This window comes from Microcaecilia unicolor, chromosome 13 (genome assembly GCF_901765095.1).
Source record: "Microcaecilia unicolor chromosome 13, aMicUni1.1, whole genome shotgun sequence".
Classification (NCBI taxonomy): Eukaryota; Metazoa; Chordata; class Amphibia; order Gymnophiona; family Siphonopidae; genus Microcaecilia; species Microcaecilia unicolor.
In genome coordinates this window covers 71,914,792-71,926,827 of record NC_044043.1, presented here as the reverse complement: position 1 = coordinate 71,926,827, position 12,036 = coordinate 71,914,792, and the positions used below count along the sequence as shown (strand labels likewise).

General features: G+C 44.9%; 1 protein-coding gene across 1 annotated transcript in view; it reads left to right on the top strand.

Moving 5' to 3' along the window:
• Positions 1 to 12,036, top strand: part of SSU72 (SSU72 homolog, RNA polymerase II CTD phosphatase) — a 141,435-nt gene that overhangs the window by 49,606 nt on the left and 79,793 nt on the right. The window lies entirely within an intron of this gene.

Sequence of the window (12,036 nt, the reverse complement as noted above, 5' to 3'; positions counted from 1 at the left end):
CTCCTTATCTGCCTTTGTGCAATAATGTGTGTGATCATTAGTGCCTTATTGAACAAACTAGCTTTTTTAAGTTGACTTTTGGGTTTCCCTTTTCATCTAATGGAGAACACACATTTAGCTCAGTCAAGCAGACAGGTAAGGCCAAAAGTAAAATAGGATGACATAGAGGAAAGTAACAAAACGGTTTATTTTTGTGACATCCACAAAATTTGACCTTTCTGTGACATTTCAGAAGTCTTTGTGGCACAAATAAAGTATAGAACTTTTTTTGTTCTCAAGATTTAGGTCACTGCCAGCATTGCATCACTTTTTCAGATAAACAGTATCTCTTCATACTTACAAAGAATCATATTTTTAGGGCAGTAGTGATGGCACAATGATTTAGTTTACAGCTATTAAATCTCATTCAGTCGACTAGATAGATTTGGATATTAGGAAGATTTTTTATTCACTTATGGGTCGCTTATATACAGGCTGAGCTGAGCTCTATAACATGTCTGGCACCTCTTAGGTTTAAAATCAAGCTGCTCGAGGATTTTAAAATAATAAACCTTTCAGTATATTTTTTATATATATCTTTGCAATTTGACAAAAGATGAAGCTTAGACTTAACCTACAAAATGTCAAATTTTATTAAAAAGAAAAATCTTTCTAGATTGGCTTTGAAAGCATACCTGAGAGAAGCCATTATATGTTATGACCCAACAGTGTCCTTTTGCTCATTTTGACTTTTTAGCTCAGCCTTAAACAGGGCTGGGATCCAGTGCCACAAATCTTTATAACTACCCAGAGATTTTTTTCTCCAAGGACAAGCAGAGTGGTGGAATGTCATCCAATATGTAAGAATATTGATGAAGCATATGTGGAAATGCTGCTCAGCCTACTTTTCTTAAAGCTTTTGGAAGTGTTGCACAGCACATGCTTTCCACGTGCTGCTGTTGTATAGGATCTTTCAGTCTCCCCCCCCCCCCCCCCAGAGCAGTATATACATGCCTTTAGGTCTTCCAGCTTGTGTCACGAGAACATGAAGTAGTTTATTTTCATCTGTGGGCGGCTTTTTTTTTTTTTTTTTGCAAGTGTCTGTCCTGCTGCTATATGGGCCCCTCACTTTTCCCTTGTGGTTTTCAGCACTTTTTATTTTCTGCAGCCTACTAGGCCCCTGGCTGGGTTAATATTTTTAATTTTGCTGCTGCTATTTTTCCCAGGCTTGCCAGCACACAAGTTCTCAGTAGCTTTAAGAAGTGTACCCAGTGCTACAGGACCATGTTTATCAGGGACACTAATTGATTCCTAAGACCACCTTGTAAACTTGTTTGCAGATGTTATGGAGAGACATCAGAGGTCATGAATAGCAGTGTGAAAGGATTTTTGTTGTTGAGAATTCTAGACCATCAGTCCATTCACAATGGCATTGAACTCCATTGCTCGCGGGATGCATTAACATCAAGGTGGTCTTCACCTTTCTTGATGTCAGCTGTCAGACTGTCGGGATCTGGTGTTCTGCAATTTCTTCCCCCCCTCCCCCCATGGAACAGGAAACATTCATCCTTGTTGCCAAGAAATTCCAATGCAGTCCATTATTGAGGCCAAGAAGTATCGACACTGCTCCCTATCTCAACGCTGAGAGAATTGAGGGCCCCCCTCCCCATACCATATGAAGGTAGCTTGCCCTCCTTGGTATTAGATGGTGTGCCGGTCTCTGAGGTGTCAAGACCTAGCTCCCTGATGCACACCAGGTATCTCCTGAAGGATGCAATGGCAATGACTGAGTCTCTGGACACTATCCAGAGATTTGCTTGGAGGAGGGGTCCTTTTGGTCTTCCTTCAGATCCCTCCCCACCCCATGAGAAGCAAAAATCTCCATAAAGACTGAGCTCTTATGGAGATTTTTGCTTCTCATGGGGTGGGGAGGGATCTGAAGGAAGACCAAAAGGAGATGGTCAAGGGCCATCCCATTTGAGTTGGAGACTGAGCATGAGCTCAGGGCAGACATATTGGACGTCCTTCAGTTTGGTCTCCCAAAGGAGTCACTGATAGTATGTGTGCACAGAACCCTGAAACTAGTACAGATAAAGATGTGGAAGCGCCACCCCTTCCCCCCCCCCCCCCCCCCCAAAAAAAAAAATATCCTATATAATAAAACTCGCCCTCAAAGTTCTGAGGACACTGACGTCAGTGTCACTTCCTTCGGGTTCGAAGGGTTCGTGGTGGTGAAGCCACCGAAATCACTGTTTCTGGGCCCCGCCCTCGTGTCAAACGTGATGACGTCGAGGGTGGAACAATGGCGTCACAGAGCGAGGGCGGAGCAATGGCGTCATTGGCTTCACAACTCAGGAGATGAAGGTGGCGTGCGTTGACGAGGTGCGGAGCAATGGCGGTCAGTGGCTTCATAACGCCGAAGGGGTGGGTAGGGAGGGGGGGTTAAGTACATAAGTAGTGCCATACTGGGAAAGACCAAAGGTCCATCTAGCCCAGCATCCTGTCACCGACAGTGGCCAATCCAGGTCAAGGGCACCTGGCACGCTCCCCAAACGTAAAAACATTCCAGACAAGTTATACCTAAAAATGCGGAATTTTTCCAAGTCCATTTAATAGCGGTCTATGGACTTGTCCTTTAGGAATCTATCTAACCCCTTTTTAAACTCCGTCAAGCTAACCGCCCGTACCACGTTCTCCGGCAACGAATTCCAGAGTCTAATTACACGTTGGGTGAAGAAACATTTTCTCCGATTCGTTTTAAATTTACCACACTGTAGCTTCAACTCATGCCCTCTAGTCCTAGTATTTTTGGATAGCGTGAACAGTCGCTTCACATCCACCCGATCCATTCCACTCATTATTTTATACACTTCTATCATATCTCCCCTCAGCCGTCTCTTCTCCAAGCTGAAAAGCCCTAGCCTTCTCAGCCTCTCTTCATAGGAAAGTCGTCCCATCCCCACTATCATTTTCGTCGCCCTTCGCTGTACCTTTTCCAATTCTACTATATCTTTTTTGAGATACGGAGACCAGTACTGAACACAATACTCCAGGTGCGGTCGCACCATGGAGCGATACAACGGCATTATAACATCCGCACACCTGGACTCCATACCCTTCCTAATAACACCCAACATTCTATTCGCTTTCCTAGCCGCAGCAGCACACTGAGCAGAAGGTTTCAGCGTATCATCGACGACGACACCCAGATCCCTTTCTTGATCCGTAACTCCTAACGCGGAACCTTGCAAGACGTAGCTATAATTCGGGTTCCTCTTACCCACATGCATCACTTTGCACTTGTCAACATTGAACTTCATCTGCCACTTGCACGCCCATTCTCCCAGTCTCGCAAGGTCCTCCTGTAATCGTTCACATTCCTCCTGCGACTTGACGACCCTGAATAATTTTGTGTCATCGGCGAATTTAATTACCTCACTAGTTATTCCCATCTCTAGGTCATTTATAAATACATTAAAAAGCAACGGACCCAGCACAGACCCCTGCGGGACCCCACTAACTACCCTCCTCCACTGAGAATACTGGCCACGCAATCCTACTCTCTGCTTCCTATCTTTCAACCAGTTCTTAATCCATAATAATACCCTACCTCCGATTCCATGACTCTGCAATTTCTTCAGGAGTCTTTCGTGCGGCACTTTGTCAAACGCCTTCTGAAAATCCAGATATACAATATCAACCGGCTCCCCATTGTCCACATGTTTGCTTACCCCCTCAAAAAAATGCATTAGATTGGTGAGGCAAGACTTCCCTTCACTAAATCCGTGCTGACTTTGTCTCATCAGTCCATGTTTTTGTATATGCTCTGCAATTTTATTCTTAATAATAGCCTCCACCATCTTGCCCGGCACCGACGTCAGACTCACCGGTCTATAATTTCCCGGATCTCCTCTGGAACCCTTCTTAAAAATCGGAGTAACATTGGCTACCCTCCAGTCTTCCGGTACTACACTCGATTTTAGGGACAGATTGCATATTTCTAACAGTAGCTCCGCAAGTTCATTTTTTAGTTCTATTAATACTCTGGGATGAATACCATCAGGTCCCGGTGATTTACTACTCTTCAGCTTGCTGAACTGACCCATTACATCCTCCAAGGTTACAGAGAATTTGTTTAGTTTCTCCGACTCCCCCGCTTCAAATATTCTTTCCGGCACCGGTGTCCCCCCCAAATCCTCCTCGGTGAAGACCGAAGCAAAGAATTCATTTAATTTCTCCGCTACGGCTTTGTCCTCCTTGATCGCCCCTTTAACACCATTTTCGTCCAGCGGCCCAACCGACTCTTTGGCCGGTTTCCTGCTTTTAATGTATCTAGCGCCTGTTTCATTTGCTCCAGAAACGGGCATGTTTTACTAGTATGTGTATGTGTGTGTGTGTGTGTGTGTGTATATATATATATATATATATATATATATATATATATATATATATATATATATATACACACAGCAGGTGAACAAGAAAGTTAACACTATAAAGTCCAGAAGGCTCTGGGATTCAAAAAGTTGCATCTTCCATATGATTGTGTGGTTTTCACGTCCCCTCTCAAAAGAGCCAGGAGGACAAAGACTTCTTGGGAAGGTGTTTCAGAATGCTATGCTTGCATAGATGACTTCTGAGTTGATCCCCTTTCACCTTCACATCTCTTGTGCATTTATGCTTTGAATGTATTTAAATGTCTCTATCGTATATCCCTCTGCCACCTTTCTTCCAAATTATACATATTGAGATCTTTGTCCCCATTTGCTTTATGGTGGACTGACTCCATCTTGTTTGTATTCTTTTGAAGGTGTCACTTTCTAATCAGCTGGTTCCAACTCAGTCAATCACTTAAGTGCTGAGGGTACTAACTTTGTAAGTTCATGTGGAACTGTATCATAGGCTAAGATCTTTCAGGGTGCCTTGGATGGCTTCTGCTATCCATATAACTCTCATGGCCCACCTCCATTTGAGGCTGGTGCAGTGGACCTTGTCTTTCCATTGGTTACAGAACAGAGGGAACTTGCAAGATGTAATATCTGTCACGGCTCCTCATGGAGCGTCTCTGGCCATTATTCATGCCAATCTGCACAGAGGGGTTCCCTTCCAAATTCCTCAAATTCATAAAAGGATTTGATAGATACATCTAACCTAGGATGGGGAGCATATATAGATGGGTTTCACGCTCAGGTTTGTAGTCTGCTTAAGAGACACCACCAGATAAGTTAGCCTGGAGCTGAGTAGTCTGGAGCGCTATAAAGGCTTTCAGTGATTGGTTGACAAATCAGATTATTCTAATCCAATCAAGTTTCAATGTATTAAATCAATAAGCAGGGAGGCATGGGATCGTACCTCCTGTATCAGGAAGCAGTCAAAGTGGAAATGGGCCATATCCCAGGGGATGTTCCTCAGGGCCACTTCACCTGTCCACCAGACAGTTGTCTTTCCCCATCAGGTTGAGTCAGGTCCTGAAACTGCAGAAGTGGTATCTGGACATGGGTATAGCCTGGAAGTTCTTTTGAGTAGGGCACCCCTTCTGCCTCTTGCCTCAAAGTCTCTCTCTTCTGCTCCAGACTGGGGTCACAGGGCAGACTAGCCTCATGCTTGTCTCTTCTACTAGCAGAAGAGTCTTCTGTATATATTCTGTTACATCTCTTAGTGAAAACTCTTAGCTGAAACTCAAGCAGGACCAACGAGCCATGATTCTGATCTCACCCTGTTGGCTGAGACAGAGCTGGAGCTCGTCTCTGAAGATCTTTGGAGTTTTTCTGTATCCTGATCATCAGTCCCTGCCCTCCTGGCTTGGATGTTAAGGTAGTAGTAGATAACCCTGATAGCTTCCAGAAGAGATTCCATTACATGATGCTGTATTTTTAATGTGGAATAGGTTTGCTGTCTGTGTAAGGATAAGGCCCTGTATATTTTTTTTTTCTTGACCTACTCAACCCCCCCCTCCCCCCGCTTCTACATCTTTCAGAGTTGGGTGTCAAGACCCAGCTCCATTAGGGTTTCACCTTCATGTGATTGGTGCTTACCATCTTCAGCAGTTTGTATTTGCTTTATGCAGGTCTTGCTTCTATTGAAGCCTCCCATTAAGCCCTCTGCAATGTCATGGGATATCTGTACTGTTAACCTAGCTGATGAAGGCTGTTTTTGAGCACTGGCTACCTGTCACCTGGATGGTCCTATTGGTGGAGGTCACTTGAGCCCACAGTCTGTGAGCTCCAGGCCGTAGTAGATCACCGTACACAAAGTTTTAAAATAAGAGTAGTCTTGCAAATGCATTTTAAGTTATTTCTTAAGGTAGTGTCGAGAGTGCCACCATAACTAGTCTATTCTACCAGCACTTTTCCAAAACTTCATGCCCACCACGGGGAACTCATACTGCACACTGGTATTCAATCTGGAATGGACTAATGCCTATAAAAGAGTTCACCCATTTTTCTTTTGACCCAAACAAGATGGGGGCTGCCATTGGCATACACTTTCAAATTGGCTAGTGGGTTGCATTTCCTGTACTTAAGCCCAAATTGGGCTGACTCTGGAGGATCATGTCACTGCTGATGTCTGTATCCCATTTGAGATAGCTTTCATAGAGGAGATTTTCAGAAGTATATAGAAGTACTGTTCTATATACAATGATATAAAACAGTACTTCTGACAGACTGTCTTTGTTCAAACAGTCCTTCAGAATCTCTTTAGAATTCAACTCCATCCCCCTAGGCCCATTTCCAAGTTTATTTACCATTAGCTAATGGGTAAATACCATTGCAACGGTGTACATTAAAAATATGTATACAGAAATAAATCGGAAACAATTACAACATCCAGTCTCCCTTAAAAAAAAAAAAATTCATGGTTATAAAGTTCCTGTTCAGAACCCATAAGCTTAGCAAGTGCAGGCTGTATTCCCTATTTTTTGTTTAAGGCAGCTTGGTATCTAAGGGTTCCCACATGTAAGATTTATTGTCCTGCTTGTCCTTGGAGAAAAGTCATTCACTTGTAGCAGATGTTCTCCAAGCACAGCAGCATGGATATTCTTACATACTTGGCCACCTCCCTGGGAGTTGAATACTGTCAGCTGTATCTAAACCCTTCAGAGCCAGAGTGGACCCTGTCCACTTTTTTTGCATTATTTCAGCTATGCACTAATCCATAGCTTCTATGACCTAAAGACCTAGATAAAAGAAATGGCAGATTTGGTTAGGCATGGACATGACTTGATTTTTTTCTTCTAGGTCTTTAGGCCATAGAAGCTACGAATCGTTGCATAGGTGGAAATAATGCAAAAAGTGCTTTTTCTCTGAAGGGTTCATAAACTAGACTAGGGGTTCTCAACTCAGTCCTTGAGACACACCCTGCCAGTCAGGTTTTTAGGACACCCAAAATGAATATGTATAAATTAAATTTGCATGCATTACCTCCATTGTATGTAAACATGTCTGTGTCTGTCCTGAAAATCTGACTGGTTAGATTTGCCCTGAGGACTGGATTGAGATCCCAGAATGGTGGCAGGTGAAAAGATGCACATATACACAGTTCCAAAAGCTTCAAGATATGCTAGGCAGTTTCTGCATGGGCTCCATCAGGATGATGTAACCCCACATGTAAGAATATTCATTCTGCTCTCCTTGCCTCAAAACACCTGCTACAGGTGAGTAACTGTGTTCTTCCTTACATACTGTCCTTTCAACTCATCTAATTTCAGCCATTGCTTTTCCAGTCTTTGGATGAGAGACTTATACCACAGGTGTTCCTTGAACTTTGCAGTTATGGGTCCTAAGTCTTCCTTCTTGGTCTTGCTGCTGCATAATGACTTGGACTGACACCGCCTCCGTTAGGAGCTGTGAAAGCTGCACTTAGTGTCTCCAACTAACCTAGGAGTGAAAGACCTGACCTGTAAACTGAATCCAGGTCTTCTATCTGTGAGGCACTGTGCCAGCCCTATGGTGCTCTTTTTTTTAAGCTTTGGTGTTTTTCTAACTTGTTTGGTTGCTCATGTTTTTAAAATTCAGAGTAACTTCATCTAAAACACAGCTGTTGCATAATAGTTACCTGTTTGTGCTGCATCCCAATCTGTTTGAAGAACAGCTAAGGATCAGGTTGTGATGCCATTTTTGAAGTCTAAATATTCTCCGAGGACAAGCAGGCTTGAAAAAGCTTCATAGAACTTTATAAGCACCTGCCATGCTGCCACTGTGCATGTGCGAGTGCCTTCCCACCTGTCACGAGAGCATGGGACCCACAGTCCTCTCTTCTCACCACAGAAAAAAAAAAAGAGGACGTCATTTTTACTAGTCATCACAGCTTGGTTCAGGATTTCTTTGAGAGTGTATTTTTTTGTGTGTGTGCCTTCCCTGGTTCATTTGCCTGTTCTTTTTTTTTTTTGGGGGGGGGGGGGGGTACATTTTTTCCCTTTTCCTTATGTTCTAGGTTATTTTTGCCCTCAAGTTTCCTTTGATTTTTACCATGTTCAGTATACCGCACTTAAACCTGAGCTCCGGTCAGGCTTTCCTATCTTTTTTTTTTTTTTCCTGGTGCTTTGCCCCTTTTTTTCAGCACTATCAAGTCCTTTGATTTGGCCACTGCTGTTTTTTTCATTCCATGTCATCCAAGGTTCCCAGTGGCTTCAAGTGCTGTAGACAGTGCAATAGGACCATCTCCGGCAGACACACCCATTTTTGCTGTCTTCCGTGTTGAGCATACCCCTTCTGTGTCTTTGTCTTCATATGAAAAAGAACCCAGTTGGCCAGAGAAGCTCAGTGAAGTTTGGAGCCAGGTCTGAAGCCTCGACATCGGTGTTGATGCTGGTGTCGAGAGTTGCAATGGCATTGGTTGCATAAGTCTGTGTTGCTGTGAGGCCCCACTGGGAGTGACCATGTATTGAATGGGCCTCCGCCTGCCTTGATGCTGACTGCTATGCAGGCCCCCTGGGACTGGTCAAAATCAGACCAAACCCCAAGGCGATATGAGGAGTTGATGACATCCTCGGCACTGAGGGGCATAGATGACTGGCATCGGGGGAAGCCCAAGAAGCATTGACATTGATAGCCCTCATTGCACGTTGCTGGGAGCTCTGGAACAACAAGGGATCGCCCAGTACTCGAAAAACATCAGAGCCACAAGAGGTGCTGATGTGTGGTTCTCCATGTAGCCAGGACCAGGTGCCCGCGTTGACCCCCCCCCCCCCCCAACACACTCACACACATAAGACAGTTCAGCAGCCTTTCTCTTAATGTCCCAGCCTTTACTGATGTCAACCCTCAATGAGCGCCTCTGGGCCTTGCTCCCTGAGCTCTTGGCAGGGCTATTTCAATGGAGTGCATCGGTGTCTGAGGTTCTTGTGCCCCACATGGCCATTAGCCTGCAGTGAGGTCTGTGGCACTTGTGGCCTCGGTGTCAACTGTTGCCCGTATCTGCACCCTTTGGACGTCAGTGGAGGAGCTTTGCCAGAGTTGAGGCTGGAGCAGACGACAGCCCTCTTGGGGACTCAGTTCCTCTTCGAGGTGGGCTCGGTCTCAGCCCTCCCATGAGTAGTTTGGCTCACATCGATGAGTGCTTATGGGTGTTAGATGAGGATCCATGGTATTTCACGGAAGAGGAATCCTGTGACTTCCCATCTGAGCCTTTCCTTCCCATCTTTTGTTAAGGAAATGGCATCTGCCATTTCCGTTCCATTGGAAGTGGAGGACGAGCCCAGGGCTAAGATGTTTGAGGTCCTGGACTATGAGTCTCCTCCTACAGAAGCTGTGACTGCCCTGCTTCATGAGATCTTGAGTAAAATTCAAATGAAGAACTGGGAGCCCCCTTGTCGGTCCCTGTCCTCCCTAAGAAGATTGACCCAATATACCGGATTGTCTTTCTTTGGATTTGATAGGCCTCAATTGCCTCATTCCCTGATGGTAGCATCCACACTTCAAAAGGCCAGGAGTTCTAGGGACTATGCTTTGGCACCCCCTTGCAGGGAATCTAGTATCTTGGATTTTGGGCGGAAGATGTATCAGGCCCCTATGATCATCTCCCGTATACAATCGTACCAGCTCTACTCGAGTCTGTACTTGTGGTCCTTACTGCGTAGTATGTCTGATTTGACAGACGGTCTTTTCCCAGTGTGGCATTACTTATGTACTTATGAGACGAAGGGTCCATCGAGCCCAGCATCCTGTCCACGACAGCGGCCAATCCAGGCCAAGGGCACCTGGCAAGCTTCCCAAACGTACAAACATTCTATACATGTTATTCCCGGAATTGTGGATTTTTCCCCAAGTCCATTTAGTAGCGGTTTATGGACTTGTCCTTTAGGAAACCGTCTAACCCCTTTTAAACTCTGCCAAGCTAACCACCTTCACCACGTACTCCGGCAACGAATTCCAGAGTTTAATTATGCGTTGGGTGAAGAAAAAATTTCTCTGATTTGTTTTGAATTTACTACACTGTAGTTTCATTGCATGCCCCCTAGTCCTAGTATTTTTGGAAAGCGTGAACAGATGCTTCACATCCACCTGTTCCACTCCACGCATTATTTTATATACCTCTATCATGTCTCCCCTCAGCCGTCTCTTCTCCAAGCTGAAAAGCCCTAGCCTCCTTAGTCTTTCTTCATAGGGAAGTCATCCCATCCCCGTTATCATTTTAGTCGCCCTTCGCTGCACCTTTTCCAATTCCACTATATCTTTCTTTAGATGCGGCGACCAGAATTGAACACAATACTCAAGGTGCGGTCGCACCATGGAGCGATATAACAGCATTATAACATCCTCACACCTGTTTTCCATACCTTTCCTAATAATACCCAACATTCTATTCGCTTTCTTAGCCGCAGCAGCACACTGAGCAGAAGGTTTCAGTGTGTTATCGACGACGACACCCAGATCCCTTTCTTGGTCCGTAACTCCTAACATGGAACCTTGCATGACGTAGCTATAATTCGGGTTCTTTTTCCCCACATGCATCACCTTGCACTTGCTCACATTAAACGTCATCTGCCATTTAGCTGCCCAGTCTCCCAGTCTCGTAAGGTCCTTCTGTAATTTTTCACAATCCTGTCGCGAGTTGACTACTTTGAATAACTTTGTGTCATCAGCAAATTTAATTACCTCGCTAGTTACTCCCATCTCTAAATCATTTATAAATATATTAAAAAGCAGCGGTCCTAGCACAGACCCCTGAGGAACCCCACTAACTACCCTTCTCCATTGTGAATACTACCCATTTAACCCCACTCTGTTTCCTATCCTTCAACCAGTTTTTAATCCACAATAGGATGTTTCCTCCTATCCCATGACCCTCCAATTTCCTCTGTAGCCTTTCATGAGGTACCTTGTCAAATGCCTTTTGAAAATCCAGATACACAATATCAACCGGCTCCCCTTTGTCCACATGTTTGTTTACTCCTTCAAAGAATTGTAGTAAATTGGTCTCCCACTGGAGCAGGCCAAATCACTCGGCCAGTTGGTCAAGCAGCATTAGGTGTGTAATACATTCTTGGCCATGGGCGTCAACGACATTTTTGATGTGGCATCCAGGATGTCTGCTAGGAGTATAGCAATACCCAGACTCCCATGGTTGTGTGTGTCTGACTTGAACCCAGCAGTTCAGCAGTGGTTTGTGAATGCCACATGCCAGGGGGATAATCCTTTTAGAAAGAACATGGAGGAGGTCGTTGACCTCATCAAGTACCATCGATACTGTCTGACGCCGAACATTTTCGGCAACTACCTCCTCCTGGAGGTTTTTGGGCAAGTTGAAGAGGGGTCCTTACTATTCACAAAGGCAACCCCAGTGCTGTCATTCTCGTCAACGGCGTGCGCCCAATGCCCAGACAGCAACTTGTCAAAGCAAAGGGCGAGTTTTTGACTGGCTCTAGCAGAGCATAGCTGCAATAAGTGACCATCCCAGATGACTTGCCGGTCGGGGGGGGGGGGGGGGAGACAAATTTATTTCAAGAAAGGTGGCCCCTTGTAACCTCTGATCGGTGGGTTCTTTAAATAGTTGGGAAACTGATTGGCTGTGTTCTCTGGAATTAAATGCTTATACTCGCATCCCGATACTTCCAGT